Source organism: Colobus angolensis, unplaced genomic scaffold (assembly GCF_000951035.1).
Source record: "Colobus angolensis palliatus isolate OR3802 unplaced genomic scaffold, Cang.pa_1.0 Scaffold346, whole genome shotgun sequence".
In the NCBI taxonomy this organism is placed as follows: Eukaryota; Metazoa; Chordata; class Mammalia; order Primates; family Cercopithecidae; genus Colobus; species Colobus angolensis.
Genome location: NW_012116777.1, coordinates 1,871,368 through 1,885,189, shown reverse-complemented (window position 1 = coordinate 1,885,189; position 13,822 = coordinate 1,871,368).

Genomic DNA, 13,822 nt, shown 5'->3' with positions numbered 1-13,822 from the left:
AGAGACTTTTCATGCTGCACAATGTATATTAATGTATAACTCCATGAGATTAATGCACACATCACAAAGTAGCTTCTGGGAAAACTTCCTTCTAGTTTTTCTCTGAGAATATTGCCTTTTCCACCATAGGCTTCAATGCACTTTGAAATATCCCTTGGTAGATTTCAGACAAACAGTGTTTCCACACTGCTCAGCAAAAATTGAGGTATAAATCTGTGAGTGTAATGCACACATCACAAAGCAGTTTTTCAGAAAGCTTCCCTCCAGTTTTTATTGAAGATATTTCCTTTTTCACCATAGGCATCAAAGTGCTCCCGAATATCCCCTTGTAGATTCCACAAAAACAGAGTTAACAAACTGCTCAATGAAAAGTAAGTTTTAACTCCATGAGTGGACTTCACACAACATAATGCAGTTTCTCAAACTGCTTCTTTCTAGTTTTTATTTGATGATATTTCCTTTATCATTATAGGCTTCAATGCTCTCCTACATATACGTTTTCACCATTGGCTTCAATGTGCTCTGAAATATCCCTTGGTAGATTTTACAGAAACAGTGTTTCCACTCTGCTCACAGAAAAGAGAGGTATAATTCTGTGAGTGTAATGCAAACATCACAAAGCAGTTTCTCATAAAGTTTCTCTCCAGTTTTTATCTGAAGTTATTTCCTTTTTCTCCATAGATCTCAATGCAATCCTGAATATCCCCTTGAGGATTCCACAAAAACAGTGTTACCAAACTGCTCAATGAAAATTAAGTTTTAACTCTGTGAAAGGAGTTATAAGAACATGAAGCAGTTTCTCACAAAGCATCTTTCTATTTTCTATTCATGAATATTTCCTTTTTCACCATGGGCTTCAATGCTGTCCCAAATATCCCTTCTCAGATTCCATAAAAAGCATGTTTCAAACTGCAGAATGAAAAGCAAGGTTTAACTATATGAGATGAAAACTCACATCATAAAGTAGTTTCTCAGAAACCTTCTTTCTAGGTTTCAACTGAAGATATTTCTTTGCTCACCATAGGCTTCAATGCACTGCAGAATTTTCTTCCATGGTATTGTCAAAGAGAGAGTTTTTAAACTGTGTATCATAAAGAAAGGTTTAATTCTGTGAGATGAATGCACATATCACAAAGCAGCTTATTGGAAAGCTCCGTTCTGGTCTTTATCTGAGGATATTTTCTTTTTCACAATAGGCTTCAATGTGCTCAGAAATATCCCTTCTTAGGTTTTACACAAACAGTGTTTCCAAGCTACTCAATGATAGGAGAGATAAAATTCTGTGAGTGGAATGCACACATCACAAAGCAGTTTCTCAGATAGCTTCTCTCCAGTTTTTATCTGAAGATATTTTCTTCTTCACCATAAGCCTCAACGTGCTCCCGAATATCTTCTTGCAGATTCCACAAAAACAGTGTTACCAAACTGCTCAATGAAATGTAAGCTTTAACTTTGTGAGAGGATTTCACACAACACAAGGCAGTTTTTCAGAAATCTTCTTTCTTATCTGTTTTTGAGTATATTTCCACTTTTACCTTAGGCTTCAATGCTCTCACAAATATCCCTTCTCAGATTTCAGAAAAACGGTGATTTCAAACTGCTCTAAGAAAGCAAAGGTTTAAATCTATGAGATGAATACACACATCAGAAAGCAGTTTCTCAGAAAGTTTCTTTCTACTTTTCATCTGAAGATATTTCCTTGTGCACCATAGGCCTCAAAGTGCCCCCACTTGTCCTTTCACAGATTTCTTGAAGACAGATTCCACAAACTGCGCCAATAAAGAAATGTTTAACTCTGTGAGATGAATGCACATATCACAAAGCAGTTTCTCGGAAAGCTTCTTTGCAGTTTTTTGTGAGGATATTACCTTTATCACCATAGGCTTCAATGCAATCCGAAATATGCCTTGGTAAATTTTACACAAACAGTTTTTTCCACACTGCTCAATTAAAAGAGAGCTATAACACTGGATGGGAACACACTTATCACAAAACAGTTTCTCGGAAACCTTCTCTCCAGTTTTTATATGAAGATGTTTCCTTCTTCACCACAGGCCTCAATGCGCTCCCGAATATCTCTTTGCAGATTCCACAAAGACAGTGTTAGTAAATGGTTCAATGAAATGTAAGGTTTATCTCTGTTAATAGATTTCATGCAAAAGAAAGCAATTTCTCTGAATGCTTCTTTCTAGTTTTTATTTGAGGATATTTCCTTTTTTACCATAAGCTTCAATGTCCTCCCAAATATCCCTTCTCAGATTCCAAAGAAAGAAAGATTTCAAACTGGACAATTAAAATAAAGGTTTACCTCTATGAGATGAATGCTCACATCACAAAGCACTTTCTCAGAAAGCTTGTTTTAGTTTTCATCTTATGATATTTCCCTGCTCACCCTAGGTCTCACTGTGCCCTCAAAGGTCCTTTCTCGGATTCTTGAAAGATAGTTTCCAAATAGCACAATGTAATGAGAAGATTAAATCTGTGAGATGAATGTATATATCACAAAGCAGTTTCTTGGAAAGCCTCTTTCTAGTTTTTTTCTGAGGATATTTGCTTTTTCACCACAGGCTTCAATGGGCTCCTAAATATCCCTTGCTAGATTTTGCACAAACAGTGTTTCCACACTGCTCAATGAAAAGAATTATAACTCTGGAGGGGAACACAAGTATTGCAGTTTCTCAGAAACCTTATCTCCAGTTTTCATATGAAACTGTTTCCTTTTTCACCATAGGCCTCAATGAGCCCCCGAATATCCCTCAGCAGATTCCACTAAAACACTGTTACCGAACTGCTCAATGAAAACTAAGGTTTAATTCTGTGAGACGATTTCACACAACATAAAGCAGTTTTTTGGACCTTCTTTCTAGTTTTTGTTTGAGGGTATTTAGTTTTTCACTAAAAGCTTCAATGCTCTTTCAAGTATCCCTTCTCATGTTCCAATAACAGAGTGATTTCACACTGCTCAATCCAAAGAAAGGTTTAATTGTGTGAGATGAATTCACATATCAGAAAGTAGTTTCTCAGAATTGTTCTTTCTAGTTTTCATCTGAAGATATTTCCTTGCTCACGATAGGCATCAATACACCCCAAATGTCCCTTCGTGGATTCATGAAAGACAGAGTATTCAACCTGTGCAGTGTAATTAAAAGTTTAACTCTGTGAGATGAATGCCCACATCACAAAGCGGTTTCTCAGAAAGTGTCTTTCTAGTTTTTATCTGAGGATATTTCCTTTTTCACTATAGGCTTCAATGCGTTCCCAAATACCCCTTCTCAACTGACGCAAAAACACTGATTTCAGTCTGATCAATGAATAGAAAGGTTTAACTCTATGTGATCAATGAACACATCTCAAAGCCGTTTCTTAGAAAGCATTTTCTGGTTTTCATCTGATGATATTTCCTGGTTCACCATAGTCCTCAAAGTGCCCTCCAATGTCTCTTTGCTGATACATCAAAGACAGTTTCCACACTGTGCAATGTGAAGAAAAGTTTAACTCTGTGAGATGAGTGCACATATTACAAAGCATAAAACTTATGTCTAGTTTTTATATAATGATATTTAATTTTTCACCTTGGCTTCAATGCACTCTGAAATATCCCTTCTTAGGTTTTACACAAACAGTGTTTCCACACTGCTCAAGGATACCAAAGGCATAGGTCTGTGAGTGGAATTCACACATCATACAGCAGTTTATCAGAATACTACAGTTTTATCTGAAGACATTTCCTTTCTTACTATAGGCCTCAGTGTGCTCCTGAATATCCCTTTGCAGATTCCACAAAAACAGTGTTGCCAAACTGCTCAATGAAAAGTAAAGTGTAACACTGTGAGAGCATTTCAAACAACACAAGGCAGTTTCTTGAAAAGCTTCTTTCTAGCTTTTTTTGTTTTTTGAGGATTTTCCCTTTTTCATTACAGGCTTCAATGCTTTCCCAAATATCAGTTCTCAGATTCCACAAAAACAGTGATTTCAAACTAGTCTACCAAGAAAAAGGTTAAACTCTATACGATGAATGTACACATCACAAAGCAGTTCCTCAGAAATCTTCTTTCTAGTTCTCATCTGAAGATATTTCCTTGTTCACTATAGGCCTCAAGGAGCACCTATGTGTCCCTTAGCGAATTCATCAAAGACGGAGTCTACACACTGCCTAATGTAAAGAAAGGTTTAACTCTGTGAGATGAATGCATGTATCACATAGCAGTTTCTCAGAAAACTTCTTTCTAGTTTTTACCTGAGGATATCTCCTTTTTAACCATAGTCTTCAATGTGCTCTGAAATATCCCTTTGTGGGTTTTACACTAAGAGTGTTTCCAAATGGCTCAATGAAAAGAGAGGTATAACTCTGTCAGTGGAATGCATACATCACATAGCAGTTTCTCAGAAACCTTCTTTCTATTTTTTATGAGGATATCTTTTTTCACTGTAGGCTTAATGGTGCTCCAAATATCCCTTTTCAGATTCCAAAGAAAGAGTGATTTCACACTGCTCAATCCAATGAAAACTTTAACTCTATGAGAAGAATGCACAGATCCACATCACAAAGCAGTTTCTCAGGAAGCTTATTTCTAGTTTTTATCTGATGATGTTTCATTGTTCACAATAGGCCTCAATGTGCCCCTGAATGTCCTTTCACAGATTCCTCGAAGACAGAGTTTCCAAACTGTGTAATGTAAAGAATGGTTTAACTCTGTAAAATGAATGCACATATCACAAAGCAGTTTCTTGGAAAGCTTCAATGTTGTTTTTATCTGAAGATATTTCCTTTTTCACTACAGGTCTCAATGTGCTCTGGTCTATCCCATTTCAGATTCCATAAAAACAGTGTTACCAAACTGCTTAACGAAAACAAAGTTTAACTTTATGAGAACATTTCACACAACACGCAGCTGTATCTCAGAAAGCTTCTTCCTAGTTTTTATTTGAGGATAATTCCTTTTTCAACATAGACTTCAATGCTCTTCCAAATATACCTTCTCAGATCCCACAAAAACACTGATTTAAAACTGCTCTATCTAAAGGAAGGTTTAACTCTATGAGATGAAGGTACACATCACAAAGCAGTTTCTCAGAATTATTCTTTCTAGTTTTCATCTGAAGCTATTTCCTTTTTCCCATAGGCCTCAAGCGCCTCCATGTGTCCCTTCGTAGATTCGTCAAAGATAGAGTCTACAAACTGCAATGTAAAGTAAGGTTTAACTCTCTGAAATGAATGCGCCTATCACAAAGCAGTTTCTCTGAAAGCTTCATTCTAGTTTTTATCTGAGGATAATTCCTTTTTCACCATAGGATTCAAGGTGCTCCAAAATATCCTTTGGTAGATTTTACACAAACAGTGATTCCACACTCCTCAATGTAAAGAGAGGTATGTCTGTGAGTGCAATGCACACATCACAAAGTGATTTCTCAGAAGGCTTCTTTCGACTTTTTATCTGAAGACATTTCCTTTTTCACCATAAGCCTCAATGTGCTGTTGAATGTCACTTTGAGGATTCCACAGGAAAAATGTTACGTAACTGCTCAATGAGAAATATTGTTTAACACCATGAGAACATTAAAAGCATCACCAAGCAGTTTATGGGAAAACATCTTTCTAGTTTTTATTTGAGGATATTCTCTTTTTTTATAATAGACTTCAATGCTCTCCCAACTACCCCTTCTCAGATATCACAAAAACAGTGACTTCAAACTGCTCTATCAAAAGTAAGGTTAAACTCTATGAGATGAATGCACAGATGACAAAGCAGTTTCTCAGAAAGCTTCCTTCTAATTGTCATCTGAAGATATTTCCTTTTTCAACATAGGCCACAATGTGACCCACCATGTCCCTTCATGGATTCCTTGAAGACAGATATTCCAAACTGTGCAATGTTAAGAAAGGTTTAGCTCTGTGAAATGAAAGCACATATCACAAAGTAGTTTCCTGGAAAGGTTCTTTCAAGTTTTTATCTGAGGATATTTCCTTTTTCACTATAGGATTCAATGCTCTCTGAAATATCTCTTGGTAGATTTTACATAAGCAGTGTTTCCACATTACCCAATGAAAAGAGAGGTATAACACTGAGTGGAACACACTCTTCACAAAGCAGCCACTTATGCAGTCTCTTTCCAGTTTTTATCTGAAGATATTTCCTTTTTCAATATAGGCCTCAGTGTGCTCACGAATATCCCTTTGTAGATTATACAAAAACAGTGTTACCTAACTACTCAATGAAAAGAAAGGTTTAACACTGCCAGAGGAATTCACACGACAAAAAACATTTTCTTGGAAAGCTTCTTTCTAGTTATTATCTGAAGGTATTTCCTTTTTCAAAGTAGGTTTCAAAGCATTCCCACATATCCCTTCTCAGATGAAACAAAAACAGTGATTTCAAGATGCTCAATGGAAAGGAAGGTTTAAATCTATGAGATTAATGTACACATTACAATGCAATTTCTTAGAAAGTTTCTTTCTAGTTTTCCTCTGAAGATATTTCCCTGTTCACCATAGGAATCAATGTGACCCCAAGTGTCCCTCTGCAATTTCGTCAAAGACAGAGTCTACAAAATGTTCAATGTAAAGAAAGGTTTAACTCTGTGAGATGAATGTATCTATTGGAAAGTAGTTTCTCAGAAAGCATCTTTCTAATTTTTATCTGAAGATATTTCCTTTTTCACTGTAAGCTTCAAAACTTCCCCAAATATCCTTTCTCAGATGACACAAAACATTGATTTCCAACTGCTCAGTGAAGAGAAAGATTTAACTCTATTGGATGAATGAACACACCACAAAGCAGTTTCTCAGAAAACTTCTTTCTGCTTTTCATCTGAACACATTTCCTGCTTCACCATAGACCTCAATGTGCCCCCAAATGTGTCTCTGCAGATACATCAAAGACAGAGTGTCCAAACTCTGCAGTGTGAAGAAGGATTGAACACTGTGAGGTGAATGCAAATATCACAAATCAGTTTCTCGGTAAGCTTCTTTCTAGCTTTTACCTGAGGATATATTTCGTTTTCACCAGAGACTTCAATGCACTCTGAAATATCCCTTCTTATGTTTTACACAAGCAGTGTTTCCACACTGCTCAAGGAAAAGGGAGGTATAACTCTGTGAATGGAATTCAAACATCATACAGCAATTTATCATAAAGCTTGTCTCCAGTTTTATCTGAAGATATTTCCTTTTTCACCATGGCTCAATGCACTCCCAAATATCTCTATGCAGATTCCTCAAAAATGGTGTTAATAAACTGCTCAATGAAAAAAAAAGTTTAACTCTGTGAGATGATTGCACACATTGCAAAGTAGTTTAGCTTAATGCTTCTTTCTGGTTTTTATCTTAGGATATTTCGTTCTTCACCATAGGATTAAATGCGGTACCAATATCGCTTCTCAGATTCAAAAAAAAGAGTGATTCCACACTGCTTAATCCAAAGAAATTTTTAACTCTATGAGATGAATGCACACATCATAAAACAATTTCTCAGAAAGCTTCTTTCTTGTTTTCCTGTGAAGGTATTTCGTTGCTCACCACAGGGCTCAAAGCACCTCTGAATGTCCTTTCCTGGATTCCTCAAAGACAGAGTTTCCAAGCTGTGCAATGTACAGAAAGGTTTAACTCTGTGAAATGAAAGCACATATCACAAAGCAGTTTCTCAGGAAGCTCCTTTGTTGTTTTTATCTGAGGATATTTTCTTTTTCCCCATATGTTTCAATGCATTCTGAAATATCCCTTGGAATAGTTTACACAAACAGTGTTTCCACACTGCTCAAAGTAAAGATAGGTATAACTGTGTGAGTGGAATGCATACATCACAAAGCAGCTTCTCATAAAGCTTCTCTCCAGTTTTTATCTGAAGATATTTACTTTTCATCTTAGGTCTCAAAGTGCTTCTGAATATCCCTTTCATATTCCACAAAAACAGTGTTACCAGTCAAAATTAAGGTTAAACTCTGTGAGAGGATTATACACAACACAAAGCAGTTTCTGGGAAGGATTTTTCTAGTTTTTATTTGAGGATATTTCAGTTTTCACCTCAGGCTTCAATGCTCTCACAGGTATCCCTTCTCAGATACCACAAAAAGCATGATTTCAAACTGCTCAATTGAAAGAAAGAGTGAACTCTACGAGATAAATGCACACATAACAAAGCAGTTTCTCAGAAAGCTTCTTCCTAGTTGTCACCTGAAGATATTTCCTTGCTCACCAGAGACCTAAATCTGCTTTTGAATGTCCGATCACGGATATGTTGAAGATACAGTTACCAAACTGCACAATGTAGAGAAAGGTTTAACTCTGTGAGATGAATGCACATATCACAAAGCAGTTTCTCGGAAAGCTTCTTTCTAGTTTTCATCTGAGGATATTTCCTTCTTCACTGTGGGCCTCAGTGAACTCTAGAATATCCCCTGGAAGATTCCGCAAAAACAATGTTACCACACTGTGTAATGAAATGTAAGGTTTAACTCTGTAAGAGGATTTCGCACAACACAAAGCAGTTTCTCAGAAAGCTTCCTTCTAGCTTTTATTTGAGGATGTTTCCTTTTTCAACATAGGCTTCAATGCTCTCCCAGTTATCACTTCACAGATTCCAAAAAAAGATTGATTTCATGCTGCTTAATCCAAAGAAAGTTTTAATTCTATGAGATGAATGCACACATCACAAAACAGATTCACAGAAAGCTTCTTTCTAGTTTTCATCTGAAGATAATACCTTGCTCACCATAGGCCTCAATGCACCCCCAAATATCCTTTCATGGATTCATCAAAGACAGGGTTTCCAAACTGTGAAATATATAGAAATGTTTAACTCTGTCAGATTAATGCACACATCACAAAGAAGTTTCTCGGAAAGCTTCTTTCTAATTTTTATCTGAGGATATTTCCCTTTCCACAATAGACTCCAAAGCACTCCTAAACATCCCCTAGTAGATTTCAGACAGTGTTTCCACACTGCTCAAAGAAAAGTGAGGTATAACTCTGTGAGTGGAATGACCACATCACAAAGCAGTTTCTCATAAAGCTTCTCTCCAGTTTTTATCTGAAGACATTTCCTTTTTCGCCATGGGCCTCAACGTGCTCACGAATATCCCCTTGCAGTTTCCATAAAAACAAGGTTAACAAACTGCTCAGCGAGAAGTATGGTTTCACTGTGTTAGTGGATTTCACAAAACAAAGCAGTTTCTCCGAAAGCTTCTTTCTAGTTTTTGTTTGAGGATACTTCCTTTTTCACCATAGGCTTCAATATTCCCCTGAAAATCCCTTTTCAGATTCCACAAAAAAAGGGGATTTCATTCCACTCAATGAAAAGAATGGTTTAACTCTACGAGATGAATTCACACATCACAAAGCAGTTTCTCAGAAAACTTCTTTCTAGTTTTCATCTGAATATATTTCCATCCTCACTAAAGGCATAAAGATGCCCCTGAATGTCCTTTCATGGATTGTCAAAGACAGAGTTGCCAAACTGTGTACTATAAAGAAAGGTTTAACTCTGTGAGATGAATGCACATATCCCAAAGCAGTTACTCGCAAAGCTTCTTTCTAGTTATTATCTCAGGATATTTCCTCTTTCACCATAGGTTTCAATGTGCTCCAAAATATCCCATGATAAATTTTATACAAACAATGTTTCCACACTGCTCAATGAAAAGAAAGGTTTTTATCTATGTGATGAATGAACACATCCCAAAGCAGTTTCTCAGACAGCTTCTTCCTAGTATTCATCCAAAAATATTTCCTTGCTCAACCTAGGCCTCAAGGCGCCCCCAAATATCCCCTTGCACATACATCAAAGAGAAACTTTCCAAACTGTGCAAGGTATAGAATTCTTTAACTCTGTGCGATGAATGCACATATCACAGAGCAGTTTCTCAGAAAACTTCTCTCCAGTTTTTATCTGAAGTTATGTCCTTTTTCACCATAGGCCTCAATACACTCCAGAATATCCCCTTGCACAAAAACAGTGATATCAAACAGCACAATCAAAAGAAAGTTCTAACTCTATGAGATTAATGTATGCTTCACAAAGCAGTTTCTTAGAAAGCTTCTTTCGACTTTTCCTCTGAAGATATTTCCTTGTTCACCATAGGCCTCAATGTGCCCCAGAGTCCCCCTCATGGATTCGTCGAAGACAGAGTCTACAAACTGCTTAATGAAAAGAAAGCTTTAAATCTATGGGATGAATGAACATATCAAAAAGCAGTATCCCAAAAACTTTCTTCCTAGTTTTCATCAGAAGATATTTCCTTGCTCATCATACCCCTTAATGTGTCCCCGAATGTCCCATCGCACATATGTCAAAGATAAACTTTCCAAACTGTGGTATATATGGAAATGTTTAACTCAGTGAGATGAATGCACCCATAACAAAGCAGTTTCTCAGAAAGCTTATTTATAGTTTTTATTTGAGGATATTTCCTTTTTCACCATAGGCTTCGATGCTCTCCTGAATATCCCTTCTCTGATTCCACAAAAAGAGTGATTTAAAACTACTCAATCCAAAGAAAGTTTTAACTCTATGAGATGAATGCACACAGCACAAAGCAGTTTCTCAGAAATCTTCTTTATAGTTTTCATGTGAAGATATTTCCTTGCTCACCATAGGCCTCAATGCACCCCCGAATGTCCTTTCTCAGATTCATCAAAGACAGAATGCCCTAACTGCACAATGTACAGAAATATTTATCTCTGTGAAATGAATGCACTTATCACAAAGCAGTTTCTTGGAAAGCTTATTTCTAGCTTTTATCTGAGGATAATTTCTTTGTTACCATAAGCTTCGAGGTGTTCCCAAATAGCTGTTCATAGATTTCAGACAAACATTGATTTCAGACTGCTCAATGAAAAGAAATGTTTAACTCTATGGGATGAATGAACACATCACATGAAGTTTCCCAGAAAGCTTCTTCTCAGTTTCCATCTGAAGATATTTCCTTGCTCAACCTACGCCTCAATGTGCCCCTGAAGCTCTCTTTACTGACATGTCAAAGACAGACATTCCAAACAGCGCAACTTATAGAAATGTTTAACTCTATGAGGTGAAGGAACACATCACAAAGAAGTTTCTCAGAAATCTTCTTTCTACTTTCTATCTGAGGACATTCCCTTTTTCACCATAAGCTTCTAGGTGCTCCAAATTATCCCTTTGTAGATTTCAGACAAATAGTGTTTCCACACTACTCAAAGAAAAGTAAGGTATAACTCTGTGAGTGGAATGTACACATCACAAAGCAGTTTCTCAGAAACCTTCTCTCCAGTTTTTATCTGAAGATATTTCCTTTTTCACCATAAGCCTCAACCCGCTATGGAATACCCCCTTCAGATTCCACAAAAACAGTGTTAAAAAACTGCTCAATGAAAAGTAAGGTTTAGTTCTGTGAGAGTATTTCACACAAAACAAAGCTGTTTCTCAGAAGCTTCTTTCTGGTTTTTATTTGCAAATATTTCCTTTTTCACCATAGGCTTCAATGCTCTCCCAAATATCCCTTCTCAGATTCCATAAAAAGAGTGATTTCAAACTGCTTTATCTAAAGAAAGTTTTAACTCTATGAGATGAATGTACACATCACAAAGTAGTTTCTCAGAAAGCTTCTTTCTAGTTTTCATCTGAAGATACTTCCTTGTTCACCCTAGGTCTCAATGCGCGCCTGAAAGTCCTTTAATGGATTTGTCAAAGACAGAGTTTCCAAACTGTGCAACCTATAGAAATGTTTAGCATTCTGAGTGGAATGCACACATCACAAAGCAGTTTCTTAGAAAGCTTCTGTCCAGTTTTTATCTGAAGATATTTCCTTTCTCCCCATAGGCCTCAACATGCTCCCCAATATTCCCTTGCAGATTCCACAAAAATTGTGTTATGAAACTGCTCAATGAAAATGGTGGCTTCACTCTGTGACTGGATTTCATACAAGACAACGTATTTTTTTGGAAGGCTTCTTTCTAGTTTTTATTTGAGGATATTTCATTTTTCACCATAGACTTCAAGGCTTACCAAGATATCTCTTCTCAGATTCCAAAAAAAGAGTGATTTCAGCAGCTCAATCAAAAGAAAGTTTTAAGTCTGTGAAATGAATATATGCATCTTAAGGCTGTTTCTTAGTAAGCTTCTATCTAGTTTTCCTCTGAAGATATTTCCTTGTTCACTATTGCCCTCAATGTGCCCACAAGTGTCCTTTTGCTGATTCAACAAAGAGTCTACAAACTGCGTAATGTACAGACAGGTTTAACTGTGCGATGAATTCACCTATCACAAAGCAGTTTCTCAGAAAGCTTCTTCCTAGTTTTCATCTGAAGATATTTCCTTGCTCACCATAGGCCTCAATGTGCCCCCCTCTTGTCCCTTCACGGATATGTGAAAGACAAAGTATGGCAATTGTGCAATGTATAGAAATGTTTAACTCTGTGAGTTGAATGCAAACATAATAAAGAAGTTTCTCAGAAAGTTTTTTTCCAGTTTTTATTTGGGGATATTTCCTTTTTCACCATAGCCTTCAATGATCTCCCAAATATCCCTTCTCAGATTCACAAAAAGACTGATTTCAAAATGCTCAATCAAAATAAAGGTTTAACTCTATGAGACAAATGCACACATCACAAAGCAGTTTATCAGAAAGCTTCTTTCTAGTTTTCATGTGAAGATATCTCCTCGCTCACCATAGGCCTCAACGTGCTCCTGAATGTCCTTTAGCAGGTTCTCCAAAAACAGAGTTTCCAAACTGTGCAATGTATAGAAATATTTAACTATGTGAGTCTAATACACTAATCACAAAGCAGTTTCTCTGAAAGCTTCTTTCTAGTTTTTATCTGAGGATATTTCCTTTTCACCATAGGCTTCAATGCTTTCCCAAGTATCCCTTGGTAGACTTCTGATAAACATTGATTTCAGGCTACTCAATGAAAAGAAAGGATTAACTCTATTTAATGAATGAACACATCACAAAGCAGTTTCTGAGAAAGCTTCTTCCTAGTTTTCATCTGAAGATACTTCCTTGCTCACCATCTGCCTCAATGCACCCCTGAATGTCCTTTAGCATGTTTGTCAAAGACAGTTTCCATACTGCTCAATATAAAGAAAGGTTTGATTTTGTGTGATGAAAGCAGTTTCTTGGAAAGCTTCTTTCTAATTTTTGTCTCAGGATATTTCCTTTTTCACTATAGGCTTCAATGCGTTCCCAAATATCTCTTCCATATGACACAAAAACATTGTTTTCAGACGCCTCAATGAAAAAAAAAAGTTTAACTACATGGGATGAATGAAAACATCATAAAGCAGTTTCTCAGAAAGCTTCTTTCCAGTTTTCATCTGAAAATCTTTCCTGTTTCACCATTGGCCTCAAAGCACTCCCGAATGTCTCTTTGCGGATATGTCAAAGACAGAGTTTCCAAAGTGCTCAATATAAAGCAATGCTTAACTCTGTAAAATGAAAGCACATATCACAAAGCAGTTTCATGGAACCTTTCTTTCTGACTCTTACCTGAGGATAGTTCCTTTTTCACCATAGGCTTCAATGCACTCCGAAATACACCTTGTTAGGTTTTACACATACAGTGTTTCCACATTGGTCAAAGGAAAGAGAAGTATAACTCTGTGAGTGGAATTCACACATCATAGAGCAGTTTCTCAGAAAGCTTCTCTCCAGTTTTAACTGAAGATATTTCCTTTTTCTCCATAGACTCAGTGTGCTCCAGAATATCCCTTTGCGTGTTCCAAAAAAAGTGTACTAAACTGCTCAAAGAAAGTTTTAATTCTGAGAGATGATTTCACGTATCACAAAGCAGATTCTCAGAAAGCTTCTTTCTACTTCTCCTCTGAGGATATGTCTTTTTTCACCATAG